This window comes from Silurus meridionalis, chromosome 23 (genome assembly GCF_014805685.1).
Source record: "Silurus meridionalis isolate SWU-2019-XX chromosome 23, ASM1480568v1, whole genome shotgun sequence".
NCBI lineage: Eukaryota > Metazoa > Chordata > Actinopteri > Siluriformes > Siluridae > Silurus > Silurus meridionalis.
This window is the reverse complement of record NC_060906.1, coordinates 13,843,208-13,853,140: the sequence shown is the minus strand read 5'-3', so window position 1 is coordinate 13,853,140 and position 9,933 is coordinate 13,843,208. Positions and strand designations below refer to the sequence as shown.

General features: G+C 35.7%; 1 long non-coding RNA gene across 3 annotated transcripts; it reads right to left on the bottom strand.

Moving 5' to 3' along the window:
- Positions 1-3,633: 3,633 nt before the first annotated feature.
- Positions 3,634-5,079, bottom strand: LOC124377286. 3 transcript variants are annotated; one of them, XR_006924085.1, is made up of 4 exons: positions 4,753-5,079; positions 4,341-4,446; positions 3,953-4,050; positions 3,634-3,796 (listed from the first exon to the last, which is right to left on the bottom strand). It is a non-coding gene; the product is annotated as an uncharacterized LOC124377286 (long non-coding RNA). The 3 variants fall into 3 exon arrangements; XR_006924084.1 differs by having other exon boundaries at positions 4,341-5,079; XR_006924083.1 differs by lacking the exons at positions 4,341-4,446; positions 4,753-5,079 and having other exon boundaries at positions 3,953-4,172.
- Positions 5,080-9,933: the final 4,854 nt, after the last annotated feature.

The window sequence follows — 9,933 nt, the reverse complement described above, 5'->3', positions numbered from 1 at the left end:
GTGGGTAAGGTGGTGGTTACCAATCAGCAGCTCCCCCATGGTTGTGGGTTCAAGCCCCAATTTTGCCAAGGATTAATTTAGATTTTTATTTTGAAATTTCAGTCCACTTTGGTACATTAAACTGTAAATATATTTGTTAATTAAAAATACCTGTCAAAAACATTGCTTTATTTCTTTGTCTTTTTTGAAAGACTTTTTTGGCCTACTTTTAATATGAGTTTCTTGGTGTTAAAGTATGGACAAGAAACCATGTTGGTTCATTTGGCTTATTGACTGCTTAAACAAGGCAGAGCTAATAGTTCAGTGGGTTTACCAATCAGCAGCTCCCCCCAGGGTTGTGTGTTCAAGCCTCGCCATCACAAAGGATGGTAATTTTCTTTATATGGAAATCTAATAGTTTGTCCACTTTGATAAACAAATAGATTTACAGTTTATTGTCACAAAGAGACCTGTTGAAAACATTGCTTAATTTCTTTGTCTTTTTTTAAATACTTGTTTGGCCTACATTTAATGAGTTACATGGTGTTGTAGTATGGAAAAGAAGCTATGTTGGTACATTAGGCTTATTGGCTGCTTACCCGTTATAGAAATGATAGCTCAGTGGGTAAGGTGTTGGTTTACTAATCAGCAGTACTCAACAAAGTTGTGGGCTCAAGCCCCAGCGATGCCAAGGGTTAATTTTTATTTTTATTTTGACATCCAATAGTTTGTTTACTTTGTTGCATTAACCTGTAAATCATTTTGTTTATTAAAGAGACCTGTTGAAAACATTGCTTAATTTCTTTGTCTTTTTTGAAATACTTGTTTGGCCTACTTTTAATATGAGTTTCTTGGTGTTGAAGTATGGAAAAGAAGCCAATGTTGGTACACTAGGCTTATTGACTGCTTGCATAAGTTAAAAGTGATAGCTCAGTGGGTAAGGTGTTGGTTTACTAATTAGCAGCTTCCACAACTTTGTGAGTTCAACCCTAGTGTTGCCAAGTGTTTATTTTTATTTTATTTTGTAATACAATAGTTTGTGTACTTTGTTACATTAATCGGTAAATCTATTTGTAAATTAAACAGACCTGTTGCAAAGATTGCTTTATTTCTTTGTCTTTTTTGAAAGACTTGTTTGGCCTACTTTTAATATGAGTTTCTTGGTGTTGAAGTATGGACAAGAAGCTATGTTGGTTCATTCAGCTTATTGACTGCTTTCACAAAGCAGAACTGATAGCTCACTGGTTAAGGCGTTTGTTTACCAATCAGCAACTCCCCCAGGGTTGTGGGTTCAAGCCCCAGTATTGCCAAGAATTTTTTTTTATTATTATTTTGAAATCCAATAGTTTGTCTACTTTGTTACATTAAACTGTAAATCTATTTGTTAATTAAAGAGACCTGTTGAAAACATTGCTTTATTTCTTTGTCTTTTTTCAAATACTTGTTTGGCCTACTTTTAATGAGTTACATGGTGTTGAAGTATGGAAAAGAAGCTATGTTGGTACATTAGGCTTATTGACTGCTTGCACAAGAATCTGGTGTGCTGAAATTTCAAAAGGGGGTGTATCTGCAAAGAGTTTCTCCAAGTCGGGTTTAATTTATCACCTGAAATCCAAACATCCCGATTGCCTTCTAAATATGAGAAGAACGCGGCGCAGAAAAGTAAAGTCAATCCGAGCATGCGCACTCCGTCTGTAGAGGACGTTTTTGAAAAGGCAGAAAAGTTTTCCAGTGATGGTGCCAAGGCAAAAGGCATAACACAAAAAATTATATATTTCATTGTCATTTGAATTGAATTTTCTTTTCGGTGCATCTCTAAAATATTATCGTTGGTGTGGCCCTCTGACACAATTCAGGTTTCTCATGTGGCCCCTTGTAAAAAATGAATTGCCCACCCCTGCGGTATATTCATCTCACGCACATGCGCATTTGACGAAAATACCGTATTGAACTCAAGCGAAGTGAACACGCACATAAAAAAAAACACAAAGTCTGTGTTTTCTACCCTGAAACACGTGAAATCAAAGCATCGATCTGTTCTGACTGACACCCATGTGAAATAATTTGCTTCGAGAAGCAACAACTGAATACGAGGCAGATTTGAAGGGGATTGTTCAAGGCAAGGAATGCCAAAATTCCCACTAAGTAACATGCATAGTAAAAGAAAAACGCTATTGTAAATTATTATATTTTTGTTTGTGGACTTGGTTAAACAGAGTTTGTGTGTGTGTGAGACAGTGCACACAATGTTCATTGTTGAAAATGACTGGCCTGTGGTCTTAGAACTGTAGGAGTCAATTTCAGTCATGTTTGTGTGTGACATTTACAATAAATCTGGCGGGGCAGAGGTGTGTGTGTGTGTGTGTGTGTGTGTGTGTGTGTGTGTGTGTGTGTGTGTGTGTGTGTGTGTGTGTGTGTGTGTGTGTGTGTGTGTAAGAGGAAGGTATGGGTGATGTTCATGTGTGCCCATGTGTATGATGTGGCTCTTTGCGGTAACACAGTCAAAAATGTGGCTCTCTGACTGGTTGGCCACCCCTGCTTTAGACTGTTAATTGTGTGTGTGTGTGTATATATATATATATATATATATATATATATATACAGTGGAACCTCAGGTTACGAGTTTAATTGGTTCCATCACTTTACTCTTAACCTGAAAAGCTCGTATCCCGATACAAATTTTCCCAGGCTTCTTTGTTGGCGGCATGGTGATAGGAATACGTACAGTATTTAAAGTTCAGTAATTCCACACTGTTAGAGCGACGAGCGGATGTGTATGTGCTGCACGAGAGCGCAGCGAGAGCATGTGGTGATACGTAAAATAACTAACCTGCCTGCGATTTTTCTGTGCGCAACGCTCGTATCCTAAAAAATTTCTTGTAACTAGAGGCAACATTTTTTATGAATTGCGACTCTTAAACTGAATTTTACGTATCCAGGGGCGTTCGTAACCCGAGGTTCCACTGTATATATATATATATATATATATATATATATATATATATATATATATATATATATATAATGTATGGAGTTATTTTTATTCGGTAATAAAGTGCTGAATAAAAGACTGAAATTTGTTATTGTTCTCCATATTCATTCTAGTGATACCGAACCCTCTCTCTCTCTCTTACATCCTGAAAAGTGAACAGTTACAAACTTACACAGCAGGGTCACCAAATTTGATAAGGCACTATTACAGGTTATCGAAATCCGTTACCTTCCTCTATTTTACATGCAATGATTAAAATGTTCTCCATATTCACTCTGGTGATGCCTAACACTCTGTATTATATCCTAAAATAATTCGGGTCTCAAGTCAACAGTGACAAACTTACAGCAGGGTCACCAAATTCGATAAGGCATTAATAAAGGCTATTAAAATACGTTACCTCCCTATATCTCACATGCATTAACTTGAATGTTCTTCATATTCACTCTGGTGATGCCTAACACTCTCTGTATTATATCCTGAAAAAATATTCGGGTCTCAAGTCAACAGTGACAAGCTTACACTAAGCTTAACCACTAATTTTAACCACAAATGTAAAACATACATCCCATTTAATACTCTTGTATAGTGTGTACTCTGTGTACTTTAATACTCTTGTGCTAAAAATGATAATCATAATAATGACACATTTTTACAACTTATTTGTTTTAATGGTAACTTTAATACTAAAATATTAATAGCAAATCATAACGGGAAGGAAGGAGAATTTTAAAATGTGCACGCCGCACAGCTGTAGGACTTGATGGGATCGCTCTCCTGAACACACTGCATATGAAACCACCGGTCACACACGTCACACTGAATCTGTAACAACAAAGTAAACATTTCAAGGTAAATATCTGAAACATCTGAGCTGGGATCCACATACACCATATTCTATTTTAAGACAGATGCTATGTACAAGGGGTTAAAAATGGTCAGAACACTGTCATGAACTGCCTTATTTTAACAGCATTTTACCCAAGTAGATGATAGGGGTTGTTCATTTTTTTTCCTCACTGTCTTCTTTTGCCCATTGCTCTTCTCCCCACAGTTGTGGCACAGCTCAGTTAGGTCATCTGGTCACCATTAAAAACAATACAACTTGTCAATAATTGCATGCATGTGTTAATCATTTAAATAATGTATTACATAAGTTAAAACCATAGAATAAAAGAAAAGTACCAGTCTCTTTAGCAGGGTCATTGCAATCTTATCAGTGTTTAGAAAATAATTAAAATATAGACCACCAAACTGTTAATAAAATAGAAACCAAAGAATGTGTGACATCAAAACATTGTTTAAATAATAATACGGTAGACATAGAATGACTGAAATGACAAACGAAATGACAAAAACATAAACTTACTTTCAGGACAAATATCCCACATGAGGTGGCATCTTTCTGACAACAGTGTGCATCTGTGCTGGATGCCCATCTGAATACATGGCAGCCTTGTTTTCTGATGAAGGCCCTAAAAGGTATAAGAAAAGTAAAAATATGCCAATTACATGTTTACACATATTGGTCCCCCTTTTGCTGCTAAAACAGCCGTAAACAGCATGAACTTCTTCAGCAATTTGAGCTACAGTAGCTCGTCTGTTGGATCGGACCACACAGGTCAGTCTTTAATCAAGCAGCCAATGAGACGCAAGTTCATCACTGTTCCTTCGTTGGACCACTTTTGATAGATACTGCCACTGCAGACTAGTAAACCCCACAAGAGCTATAGTTTTGGAGATGCTCTTGCCCAGTTGTCTCAGGTAAATTCAGTGGTTACCTTGTGGACTGCAAACACTGTTGAAGTTTTTTCGAATAATTTCCCAGGGGATCCAATATAAGGCTTCTTCTTTCAGATGGAAAGATTGCCTATAGAAATTGTTATTAATCATATATTCTTTCACATCTATTGGATATATTTAAATTCTTATCAAAGGTTATCAAAAAAAACGAGCAGTCCTCTTACAGCCAATGTCCAGTGCCCGGGCTCAAGGACAGCTCCCAAAATAATATTATATTTTGTTGGATCACACTTAAAAAATACAATTACAAGTCAATTTAATACAATACACTTAAAAAAGCTTTACAAGAGAAATAACCATGCCTACCTTTAAAAGAAGGCCAAACAAGTCTTTCAAAAAAGACAAAGAAAAAAGCAATCTTTTAAACAGGTCTTTTTTTCAATTATCAAATAGATTTACAGATTAATGTCACAAAGTAGACAAACTATTAGAAAAAAAAATATATATTTTTTTATTACCTTGTCTGTGTCAGGGCTTGAACCCACAACCTTTTGGGGACCTGCTGATATATAAACCAATGCCTTAACACATTGAGCTATTCAATAATAGTCAATAAGCTTAATGAACCAACATGGCTTCTTTTCCATACTTCACTACCATGTAACTCATATTAAAAGAAGGCCAAACAAGTTTTTCAAAAATGACAAATAAAAAAGCAATCTTTTAAACAGGTCTTTTTAATTATCAAATAGATTTACAGTTTAAAGTCACAAAGTAGACAAACTACTAGATAAAAAAAAAAAACCATTTTTACCCTTGTATGTGCCTGAACCAACAACCTTATGGGGACCTGCTGATAGATAAACCAATGCCTTAACACATTGAGCTATTCTCTCCCCTTTGTGCAAGCAGTCAATAAGCCTAATGAACCAAAATGGCTTCTTTTCCATACTTCACTACCATGTAACTCATTAAAAGAAGGAAAAAACATTCTTTCAAAAAAGACAAAGTGTTAGATTTTTATCCTGCCCAAACGAAACTTAATTCTTGGAGAGGTTTTCCATACGATCTGCGATGCCCGTAGGCCTTTCTGAATTCAGGGAAGAATCACACCACACACAGCAAATGCTTCCTCTTCAGTTTATTGCAGGTAGCAGAGCGTATTTATACACATACAGAGAAAAGAAACCTGACCTAGTTGTTTCCTGTTTAGACAAGAGGATATACTAGCTGGCGATGTGTGAGTCCAGATAAGGACTCCCTGTTTACCTTACAGACTAACATCGTAAATATTCTATAGACACCGAGCAGACAAAGGAATGTGTGTGAAACAGTGTGAAAACCATCTTAACACTAACAATAGCCACTTTAAATAATTTATGATTTAGCATCACACACCAAAACATAGGATGTTCATCCGGGGAACAGAACAGGGTGACACAAACTGCAAATGAAAAGATAAAGACAAACAAAAACAAACTCTTAATCTTCTTAAAAAAACTTTTCAGCAGTTGTTTCACGTTCTCCAAGACATCATGAGACATTTATTTCTCAGTGCTGGTTCAGTATGTCTATTAGCAGTGTTATAAGGTATACATAACAGTTTACTCTCACTGAATAATGTATTCAAAGAGAATAAGAAAAATTCGGAGTCTAGTTACAACTATGCACATATTGTTATAGAATTTAGACCTAGAGCAGGTATCAGGGTAAGCTAAACAAAACAGTTAAGTGAGTCAGATCTTCACCCCGGAGGTGGCCCCCTTTCTACTATAAAGAAAGGATCTTTTCGTGGGCTCTCAACTGTTTCAGCCCTGAATACTCACTTAGGTAGGCTTCTTAGTCCAACAGATCAATTAGTGCACAGATTAAGTGGGTGCTGATAGATAAAGCAATGCCTTAACAAATTGAGCTATTCTCTCCCCTTTGCGCAAGCAGTCAATAAGTCTAATGAACCAACATGGCTTCTTTTCCATACTTCACTACCATGTAACTCATATTAAAAGAAGGAAAAACCATTCTTTCAAAAAAAAAAAACAAAGGAAAAAAGTAATCTTTTAATCAGGTCTTTTTAATTATCAAATAGATTTACAGTTTAATGTCACAAAGTAGACAAACTATTAGATTTAAAAAAATAAAATAAAACATTTGTAGCCCTCTCACTGATTCAATGGCTCAAATTATGTCTAGGGTAGTTTTACACGTGAGAGGCACATCTAAATTTACTTGGTGTAATTTGTTTGCTATCAAAGTAACCCCAACATACTGTTATTTACCTCGGGCTTCAGACCTCAGTGTTTCTTTTAGACATTCTCTTCATTCAGAAATAACAGACATATCATTCCGAAATAACTTGAGAATATATATTGTATGGACAAACATTTATTAACACAAACAAATTTAAAGAAGACAAAAGAAAAGAAAACCCCACAAAAGAAATAGTACCCAGCTGGGATTTAAGTCTCTGGTTGGCGCGCTATGTTGGAGCTCATGTGAAAATGTGTGCAGTTGCTAGTACTCACGAAATCCAATGGGACAGTGAAACCTGTACACGAAACACACACTTGGATTATCCGTTCAATCGATTCAGTTTCCCTTGTGTTTATCCACGAACACGCACTGTGCGAATTATACATCCGATGCTTTGAACATGGCAGAGATGCAGCATAGGCCACCACGTGTCCTCGGTCTCTCCGGAAAAATCGCGCGGCCTTCACCGTCTCCGTTGTTCACTCACTGCATGACCATTCGCGTTGCAAATCGTTCCACAACGGTTGTACAGTCAAACTTTATGACTTTGCAAAATGTACGACTCACGTGAAGCTAATGTAGTCCTGTGATTCAGATAACTGCGTCAGGTTTGTCCTTCACATTAACGCGTGCACCTGAGTCCCGTCACTCTTAAGCTCACACACTCTACATAGAGTTCATCCACATTGTTTCTAAACAGTCTTTTCTCTGTTCAGTGTTCCTGTATATAGTCCACAACCCAATAGTCAGACTTCACACCTGCACCGAACGATTAGCGCACCCTTTTTTTTTTTCCCGGACTCCTCGTGTCGTCCTTCTCTCTCACACTTCACTTCCTCCCTCCCCTCTCACCTCTGACCTCAGAGGTCAGTCAGAAAACACCTTATTCTTTAAACAACAATTTTTATAAGTTTTTTTTCCTTAGTTATATATATATTTTTTTCAAATGAACAAGTTTGAACTCTGTAGTGTAAAAGAAAATAAAAACCAAATAATTATTAGACCCTAATTTAACAGGGCTCTACACATTTTTTACCTTGTCTGTGTTGGGGCTTGAACCTACAACCTTGTGGGGACCTGCTGATAGATAAACCAATGCCTTAACACATTGAGCTATTCTCTCACCTTTGTGCAAGCAATCAATAAGCCTAATGAACCAACATGGCTTCTTTTCCATACTTCACTACCATGTAACTTAAATTAAAAGAAGGAAAAACCATTCTTTCACAAAAAACAAAGGAAAAAAGCAATCTTTTAATCAGGTCTTTTTAATTATCAAATAGATTTACAGTTTAATGTCACAAAGTAGACAAACTATTAGATTTAAAAAAAAAATAATAATTTTTACCTTGTCTGTGTTGGGGCTTGAACCTACAACCTTGTGGGGACCTGCTGATAGATAAACCAATGCCTTAACACATTGAGCTATTCTTTCCCCTTTGTGCAAGCAATCAATAAGCCTAATGAACCAACATGGCTTCTTTTCCATACTTCACTACCATGTAACTCAAATTAAAAGAAGGAAAAACCATTCTTTCACAAAAAACAAAGGAAAAAAGCAATCTTTTAATCAGGTCTTTTTAATTATCAAATAGATTTACAGTTTAATGTCACAAAGTAGACAAACTATTAGATTTAAAAAAAAAAAAAAAAACATTTTTACCTTGTCTGTGTTGGGGCTTGAACCTACAACCTTGTGGGGACCTGCTGAAAGATAAACCAATACCTTAACACATTGAGCTATTCTCTCCCCTTTGTGCAAGCAGTCAATAAGCCTAATGAACCAACATGGCTTCTTTTCCATACTTCACTACCATGTAACTCATATCAAAAGAAGGAAAAACCATTCTTTCAATAAAAAACAAAGGAAAAAAGTAATCTTTTAATCAGGTCTTTTTAATTATCAAATAGATTTACAGTTTAATGTCACAAAGTAGACAAACTAGTAGATTAAAAAAAAAGAAAAAAAAATCATTACCTTGTCTGTGTTGGGGCTTGAACCTACAACCTTGTGGGGACCTGCTGATAGATAAACCAATGCCTTAACACATTGAGCTATTCTCTGCCCTTTGTGCAAGCAGTTAATAAGCCTAATGAACCAACATGGCTTCTTTTCCATACTTCACTACCATGTAACTCATTAAAAGAAGGTAAACACATTCTTTCAAAAAAGACAAAGGAAAAAAGCGAACTTTTAATCAAGTCTTTTTAATTATCAAATAGCACTACCATGTAACTCAAATTAAAAGAAGGAAAACCATTCTTTCAAAAAAACAAAGGAAAAAAGCAATCTTTTAATCAGGTCTTTTTAATTATCAAATAGATTTACAGTTTAATGTCACAAAGTAGACAAACTATTAGATTTAAAAAAAAAATAATAATAATTGTTACCTTGTCTGTGTCAGGGCTTGAACCTACAACCTTGTGGGGACCTGCTGATAGATAAACCAATGCCTTAACACATTGAGCTATTCTCTGCCCTTTGTGCAAGCAGTCAATAAGCCTAATGAACCAACATGGCTTCTTTTCCATACTTCACTACCATGTAACTCAAATAAAAAGAAGGAAAACCATTCTTTCACAAAAAACAAAGGAAAAAAGCAATCTTTTAATCAGGTCTTTTTAATTATCAAATAGATTTACAGTTTAATGTCACAAAGTAGACAAACTATTAGATTAAAAAAAAAAAAAAAACATTTTTACCTTGTCTGTGTTGGGGCTTGAACCTACAACCTTGTGGGGACCTGCTGATAGATAAACCAATGCCTTAACACATTGAGCTATTCTCTCCCCTTTGTGCAAGCAATCAATAAGCCTAATGAACCAACATGGCTTCTTTTCCATACTTCACTACCATGTAACTCAAATTAAAAGAAGGAAAAACCATTCTTTCACAAAAAACAAAGGAAAAAGCAATCTTTTAATCAGGTCTTTTTAATTATCAAATAGATTTACAGTTTAATGTCACA